Source organism: Microcaecilia unicolor, chromosome 4, assembly GCF_901765095.1.
Source record: "Microcaecilia unicolor chromosome 4, aMicUni1.1, whole genome shotgun sequence".
NCBI classification, from domain to species: Eukaryota; Metazoa; Chordata; class Amphibia; order Gymnophiona; family Siphonopidae; genus Microcaecilia; species Microcaecilia unicolor.
Genome location: NC_044034.1, coordinates 323,351,025 through 323,359,703, shown reverse-complemented (window position 1 = coordinate 323,359,703; position 8,679 = coordinate 323,351,025). Strand labels below are relative to the sequence as shown.

The 8,679-nt window shown below is 42.5% G+C and overlaps 1 long non-coding RNA gene across 1 annotated transcript; it reads left to right on the top strand.

Annotated features, from left to right (window-relative positions):
- The first annotated feature begins 2,424 nt into the window (after positions 1–2,424).
- On the top strand, positions 2,425–7,477 carry LOC115469756. Its single transcript, XR_003942039.1, has 3 exons — positions 2,425–2,446; positions 2,800–2,804; positions 7,409–7,477. It is a non-coding gene; the product is annotated as an uncharacterized LOC115469756 (long non-coding RNA).
- The last annotated feature ends 1,202 nt before the right edge of the window (positions 7,478–8,679 follow it).

Genomic DNA, 8,679 nt, shown 5'->3' with positions numbered 1-8,679 from the left:
CCACATTGTACAGTGCACATTCCATCCTGCTTTACTGCTTTAGACTTTGCTAGTTCAGTCACCTCACCACCAAAGAAGTTCTGCCTAGGAATCCATCTACTGTTGATTACTCTTCAGGGCTCCTGCAAGGTGTTTTATTGATTTTTTTTTTTTAAGAACACAGCACGGACAGTTGAAGATCAGATCTTCATCAGAGCAGGTCACATAGAAAACATGAATACAGCACAGACAGCTGAGAGTAGATCTTCATAAGAGCATGCCACATAGCACGAATACAGCACGGACAGCTGAAGAGCAGATCTCCATGTCAAATGTAAAACTCCAGTTGTGTTGCCACAGATTCCAGCTGATCTGTCTTCCTCTTTTTTTTTTTCTTCCTCCCCTAAAGATCCTCTTGCATATCACAAGGTTTGTTGAATTTTGTTACTGCTTTTGTCTTCGCTGTCTGTCCTGGGAAGCTGTACCATGCATCACTATCCTTTCTGTGAACAATTAAGTCCTGATATTACTCCTGTCTGAGTCTAAGCCCTTGAGTACTGGTCTGCTGTGCACAGATCATAACACAAAACCTGCTACCTTCATATAGCTGTCACTCTTAAAATACCTCTGAAGAATCATGCAATCCCACACACACACATACACATTGCCACCAACACCAATTAGCTCAAAAAGTTCAATCACCAAACATTCAATACATACAATAAAGCGAAATCACTGTCTTGCCCTTGGTGATAGGAAAGTTGCTACAGACATTCTGTTTCCTGTCTTAGCCTTCAAGTTTAGTGAAAGAGAATGAGGAGTTCAGTGTGATAGCCCAGGTTTGTGGAACAAAATTAAGGTAAGACTCATTCTTTCCCCCCTACCCCATTCCCTTCTGATTGCATGCCCTGCGTGCCTTACCTCGCTTCTGGAGTACCTGAAATCCTCCTTCTTGGCTAGCAGAGGGAACTTTTCCTCACGAAAGCCTGCGCTGCCTGGAAACACATGAGGAAAATGCCAGCGGAGAGAAAAATAATGGTGAGAAGGGATATGTGAAACTTGAAAGGGGCGATCAGATCGGCAGTAAACATTTCCAGCCGTGAAGTGCTGTGGTCCAGCATCACGTTTGCCTAGCAGAGCTCAGACTGATCGCTGGAGGAGCCCCTGTCATTGTAAAACCCAAAGAAAAGGCTTGATGCTGGCACTGACACTCCTCTGATTCTCTGCCTCCCCCTCTCCACCACTACCCCTTCAGTCTTTCTCTCCTCAGTCTTCCACTAGCGCCACAACCCCTTCAATCTCCCTTGCCCATTATCTCCACTCCTTCAAACTCTGGTTTTCCCTCCCAATCTCACCTCATACAGTTTGCACACGTACACCCACAGGCTCTCTGCTTTCCCTCTCTTCTTGTCCCTTGAGGCTCTTTCACCGCCTCCCCTCCCCCTCATTTCTAAATCCCCCTCCACCTTTACAGTCTCCCTCTCTGCCTCCCTCACACACACTTTCTCAATATCCCTAATTTTTATTCCTTGACAGTACTTTCATCTTTGCTTTCTCTCTGACTGCATTCTAATCAACTCTCCAGTCCACCTCTCTGTCTCACACACTTCATATGTTCTCAACTTTCCTTTATGACTTTTTTTCACGTTTTCTCTCTTCCCCCTGCCTTGCTTTCTCTGAACCCTCCAGCATTCCTCTTTATCTCACATACTCATTTGCACAGCCTGTATTCCCCTCTCTTTTATTGCTTTTAACTCTCTCTCTCTCTCTCTCTCTCTCTCTCTCTCTCTCTCTCTCTCTCTGTTTTGAAACACAGGAGAGTCAGAAGTAACACATTCAAGATTTGTTTCAAGCTCTTAGTTCCACCCACCTTTTATTTTGATTAAATGTGCGTTGACTGGATGCCTAGATGCAGTAAAATTGTTTAGCCATATATACAGATATGTAATTTGCAGTTTTCATAGTCACTATTCAAGAAATGGTGCATTTTAAAATTTTGGTATACAGCTCTTGTTTATCTGTAGTGTCTAAGAGATTCACCCAAGACAGTGTATAACATGCACAGTTTGACATAAAAATTACAATTTTGTTAACAGCATATCAATAGGAAAGCTATCAAATATAAGCATAACTGAGGTAAATTGAATCCTAGTACTAGAATTAACATGGTACGGTATCAGAAATGTTAAACATTTAATAGCACTGGAAACAATCATAAAACAGCAATATGAAAAATATCAGCTTAACATAAATGATCTCATAATAGGCAACATGGAAGAACATTCATTTAACAGATGCAATATTTATGATGTCAGCGCAATACAAATGAAACACCGTAATAGATCTGCATTAAAACATTCAATTAACATAGATACAATGGTAACACTGTTTCTACAATACAATGAAACGTTTTAATAGGTAGCCAAGAGGTTAAGTGTAGGTAAAATATATAGATGGAACAAGATGGGTAATACAAAGTCATTGGGATAAATAGGCAGTTAAACTGAAGGGAAATTATACATAAAGTTGAATAAGATATGAGGAACTGATCTAAGTTACAGGGTATGTAGCACACTAGTCAAGATGTGGAGTGAGTAGATAACCTAAGATCCAGTGGTGTAGGAAGGGGGGGCAGGAGGGGCGGTCCACCCCGGGTGGTGCCGGCCCCGCTGGTTCCCTGCTCTCTCTGCCCCGGAACAGGTTACTTCCTGTTCCTGTTCCGGGGCAGAGAGAGCAGGGAACCAGCGGGGCCGACGCAGCTCCGAGTGACGTGCAGCTCCTCCCGCAGGTAAGAATGCGGTCCGGGGGGTTGCGCTCCAGGGGGGGTCACGCCGTGCTGCACTCGGGGGGGGTGCGCAGCGGCGACCCGCCCCGGGTGCCATTAGCCCTCACTACGGCACTGCTAAGATCATAAGTATTGCCCTTTTGGGACAGACCGAAGGTCCATCAAGCCCATTATCCTGTTTTCAACAGTGGCCAATCCAGGTCATAAGTACCTGGCAAGATCCCAAAACAGTAAAATTGATTTTATGCTGTTTGTCCTAGAAATAAGCAGTGGATTTTCCCCAAGTCCATCTTAATAATGGCTTATAGACTTTTCTTTTAGGAAGTTATCCAAACCTTTTTTTAACCCTACTAAGCTAACTGCTTTTACCACATTCTCTGGCAATGAATTGCAGAGTTTAATTACATGTTGAGTGAAGAAATATTTTCTCTGATTTGTTTTGAATTTACTACTTAGTAGCTTCATTGTGTGCCCCCTAGTCCTAGAATTTTTGGACAGAGTTAACAAGCGATTCACGTCCACCCACTCCATTCCACTCATTATTTTATAGACCTCTATCATATTTTCCCCTCAGCCGTCTCTTCTTGTAATAAAGGCTTAGGAGACGAGCCAGGCTTTCACCTGCTTCCTGAAATAGAGGTAGTCTTGAGTTCAACGTAGCCCCTCTAGACGTGAGCTCCAGGGTGGAGGGGTAATTCCTGAGAAGGCTCACGGGTAGTAGGAGCAGCTCAAGTCAATCTGCATGAACAGCATCTTGGGGGAAGCAAAGAGCAGCTGCAATCAGAGCAAAACAATAAATGTTGACCACCACACCAACTCAAAGAACCATCAACACTTACTTTAACCTGGCTTTCTACAAAAACACAAAGGAGATGCAAATGTTTAAACAAGGAACAAAACAAAACAAAAACAAAAAAAAAGCAAGAGCCACAGTGCAGTTTAACACACCATAATAAAATTAGTTGCAATGGGGCTGATATTTAAAGGCACGAATTCGGTTACCAAGTGCTGCTAAAGCACCAATGAGAGGGATATTCAGAGGCACCATGGGCCAGATTCTATAAATGGTGCCAAAAATTGAGAGCTGATAAAATTCAGCACTCAACTCTATTCTGGGATGAGCTTTCTTTATAGAATAGCATTGGGTGCCAAATTTGTCATTCAACTTTGGGTTCGAGGATTTATGCCAGCTGAAACCAGGATCTACCAATAAGAAACAAAGTCAGACTGTCAAGATCCTACTTAAACCTACACTACCCAAATTGCAAAGGACTGAAATACAAAACAACTTACGCATCCGGCTTCTACTACATAAGCGCACAACTATGGAATGGCTTCCCAAAAGCCCTGAAAACAATCCACGACCACCTGAACTTCAGGAAATCACTAAAAACCAACCTCTTCAAAAAGGCCTACCCCAACGACCCCACGTAAACCTCTTCACCCAGCAACACAACATGACTTTGACCGTACTGGACAACATGCAATCTTCATCCCTCCCGACCCTCCACATTTACCTCATACGATCACTTTTCAACCTTGTACTTGTTATCAACCGACTGGGCAAACGCCTTTGACGGTACTATGCAAGCCACATTGAGCCTGCAAATAGGTGGAGAAATGTGGGGTACAAATGCAACAAATAAATAAATGTAAATCCTGGCACATAAATTGGGCACAGATCCACACTATTATGTAACACTGTGCGCATCTTTTGTGAATGCCCCTGACTCACCTATGCCCCTCCCATAGCCACGCCCCCTTTTGAGTTGTGCACAATCCAAATTAGGTGCCTATTGTTACAGAATAGCGTGTAGCCAGATTGGCATCCAAGTCATAATTAGTGTCAATTAGTGCTTGAACTTCCCATGGAACAGTAACTTTGCAATGTGCATTAGCAGCAATGATGGATTTTCGTTTTTGACACTCCAAAGCACTATGGGTGTGGGGGTAGGGTTGAGGATTGGGGTTAGAAGGGGTCATGGAGAGAAACAGTAGCAACATCTCTTTAGTGCTGTTGGTTGCATGGTAGATGTGCTTACTTCTATACCCTACAGGCCACGTTGAAGGGCCCTCATTTCTGTGTAACTTGTATTGTTTGTGATCCTGTGAGTTGTTATTAGAAAATGATGGGCTTCTAGGGACTGGGACCCTCCTGAGGCCAGAGCCATAAAATGATTCTACACTAGTTCTAAGGGAACTCATTTCATAGTCTCATGGTTTCCCGTTGATGGGACTGAAAGGTTACATTCCCTCAGGAGCTGTGCTCAACCTGTTCTCATTCCACCTGTGTTTTGGAAGAATATCTGAATGCATTTTCATTCTTTTTCACACAGCTGGGGAGAGCGAGACCACAACCGATGCCAAAACTCCTTTGGTGATTTTCTGACTACATGCCCCTCTGATGCCAATTTTAACATGCCAAAGGCAAACATAATCAGGATGTTATGGTGAGAAATAGCTGATAGAAACTCATCACCTGGCTTTGCCACCAAGTAATGACCTGAAAAACCTTCTCTTTGAGATGGAAATTATACAATGTTGAGCCTAGCCCTTTTAATGATTGCATCCCTGCTGAGACATCAGAGTCTCTGTAAAAAGAGAAAGAGCTCATTTTAAGCTGTTAGTTTTGTTCTTGAAGTTACTGAGGGCAAGATGCACTAAACTTAAAGGAACAAGTTAACGACCCTTTAAGGAACAGTTTTCCTACCCTGGCATGCATTAAAGCCCAATTTCCGGTAGCAGCAAACGAAAACGGAATGCAGATGAGCAAATTGTGTAGAAACCCTATTGAAATGAGATGCACTAAAGTTTTCCGCTTGCTCTAACGCTGGAAAACTACTGGAAAGCTAACGAGAGGTCTGTACCTCTTGTTGTGGCTGCCCGGCTAAAACTTTAATGTAAAAACCAAAACAAAAATCACGAAGGGGGCAAAAACGCTCGCCAGCAGCGTCCTTTATTGACCCCCGAGGTCACCACTGCTCCCCGCTCCCCCTGCATTAATCAAAATGTTTAAAAAAAAGGATCAGGAGGAGGCAAAGGTGCTCATCAGGAGCGTCCTTTATGGACGGCCTTGCCCCCCCACCCCGCCTGAGGTCGCCGCTGCTCCTCTCTTCCCCCCACTTCCCAAAAATCAAAACTTTAAGCTGCCCCAGCCCCCCCTCCCTTCCTCTCTTCTCCTCTCTTCTCCCCAGCTCCGCCTCCCGCCATCCTCCACCCCCGTACCGCACCCCCACCGCCCCCCTGAGGTCGTCGCACCGCTCCCCCCCCTCCACTGGGCCCCCCTCCATCTTACCTGGCCCACGCAGCGCCTCTCACCTCTGTGTGCAGGCGCTGCACGGGCAAGAAGAACAGCTGATCGCCTCTTTGCTGAGTCTTCGGACGTCCCTCCTTTCCTCCTGGGCCCACCCTCGTCTGACATAAGTAACCTACGTAGATTACTTACGTCAGACGAGGGCGGGCCCAGGAGAAAAGGAGGGACGTCCGAAGACTCAGCGAAGAGGCAATCAGCTGTTCTTCTTGCCCATGCAGCGCCTTCACACAGAGGTGAGAGGTGCTGCGCGGGCCCGGTAAGACGGAGGGGGGCCCGGTGGAGGGGGGAGCAGCGGTGACGACCTCAGCGGGGGCGGCAGGGGCGGGGCACGGGGGCGGAGGATGACAGGAGGTGGAGCTGGGGAGAAAGAGAAGAAAGGAGGGGGGCCGGAGCAGCTTAAAGTTTTGATTTTTTGATGCAGGGGGAAGCGGGGAGCAGCGGCGACCTCGGGCGGGGCGGTGGAGCAAGGATGTCCATAAAGGACGCTCCCTCCCGATCCTTTTTTTTTTTTACATTGTGGATTAATGCCGATAACGTGTGCTTTCTGTGCGCATGCGTTTCCTACTCTGCTACGGGGGATTGCACCAGATTAGCAAAACTTTCATGCATCCAACTTTTGAATACCGTACCGAACATTTCTGAGGTGTGTTTTTAGTGCATTCTTCGTTTTTTCAAATTCAGTAAGCACTTTTACATTTTAGATTCTTTTACGTTTGGTTGATGCATCTTGCCCTGAGTACAGGTACACTTGTGTACCATCAAGAAAGATTGACTTGGTATCTTCCATTCAGGTCACTGCTATCTAGCTAGAGAAGGCTGCTGCATGTCTCATCTTTAGGGCACAGACCATAGAAGTCTGCTTGGCACTTGCCTTGACTCCCAACTACTGAAGTTGTCATTGAAGCCCACTCCAAACCATCCAAATCTGCCCAGCCACGATCAGGGCACAGACCGTAGCAGTCTGCCTGGCACTGGCTTTGCTTCCCAATTACTGGAGTTGCCATCTAACCACCACTAATATTGTTTGGTTCCATTCTTTTCATACAGGATTTCTTTGTGTTTATCCTGTGCATTTTCAAAATTCTATTACATTTTCATTTCCTGTACATCCCGTGGGTATCTAACACCCTCTCTGTGAAAAATTACTTCCTGATGTTATTCCTAAGTTAAATGTGAAAATTAATGTGCACTAAGGAGGGCACCACTGCCTAGGTGCCATAATAACACGGGCAGTAAGCCTTTTCTATAAGCACATCACGTGCACAAGTGTCCTTATAGAATGCTAAAGCCTGGCATGAGCTCACCCAAATGTAGGCAGCAACATTTCCAAGCAGGAGAGAGACCACACCGAGTGTGGAGGTGCACTTGATCCCCACGAAAAAAAAGTCAGGTGCAAAGTAGAGAAGGAGTGGGGAAGGTAGGCTCTTTCCAAACAGAGAGAAAGATGTATAATTAAAAAAGGTTTATTAGTAACATCAAAAAAAGTATAACTCAACACAGCCGTGTTTCGGCACCAGAGCACCTTCTTCAGGAGTCTACAAAATTAAATATAAAAGTAAACATAAACAAGAGCAAGAAAAATGATACACATAATAATAAAGTAACAAAAAATCAAGAAAGAACTAACTAATTAATATGACAAAAATGTACAAAGAATAATAAAAAGTAAAAATAAATATAATAATAATAATAAATATAGCAGGGTAACAATATTAAATACTGTATACATATGCATATACAAGTGTAGAAATAAAAATAAAATAATTGCAAGTATAAAATCAAAACAATTACATATAAACATACATTCTATGTGATACCAGCATAATGGCACAACATTTAAACATAAGTTTAGTAAAAAAAATGTATATATATATATATATATATATATATATATATATATATATATATATATATATATATATATATATGGAATGCAAAGGAGTTCAACCATGGACCATACAATATATATTAGGCGGTGAGGATATGGTTCTGCAAATCAAAATGTATGTAGGATGTAAAGGTGTTAAACTACTAACAATAAAATATATTGCAAAACAAGGGATATTTTCTATGTATGGATGAAAGATAGAGACATTGATCAAAAACAAAAAAAACAAAAAACAAAAACAAATGCATCAAAGAAACTACTAATGTGAGATATAAGGCTATTTAAATGCTGTTGGTGTAGGGCTATTTTAAAACATTATGCTGTATAATTTAAAATGTATATTTGTATTTATATCTATATCTATATGTATATTTATAAAAAAAAAAGAACCAAAAATTGAAATTACTGATATTGAATATACAAAATTGAATATTTATATTGCTAATATGAAAAAATAAAACTGATATCTGTATCCTGTGTCAACACAACCCGTACAGAAAAAAGATCGATCGTGTGATAATATTTATCTTGTGAAGCCTTTAAAATTTTGTAAAAAGTAAAGAAATCAGAAAAATAGATGTAAGTACAGACAGTGTCTCACTGACCTTATGATGTAATATGATGTTTAAATCCAACTAAATATATCTCACATTAGTAGTTTCTTTGATGCATTTTTTTTTGTTGTTTTTTTCTTTTTTTTTTCTTTTTTGTTTT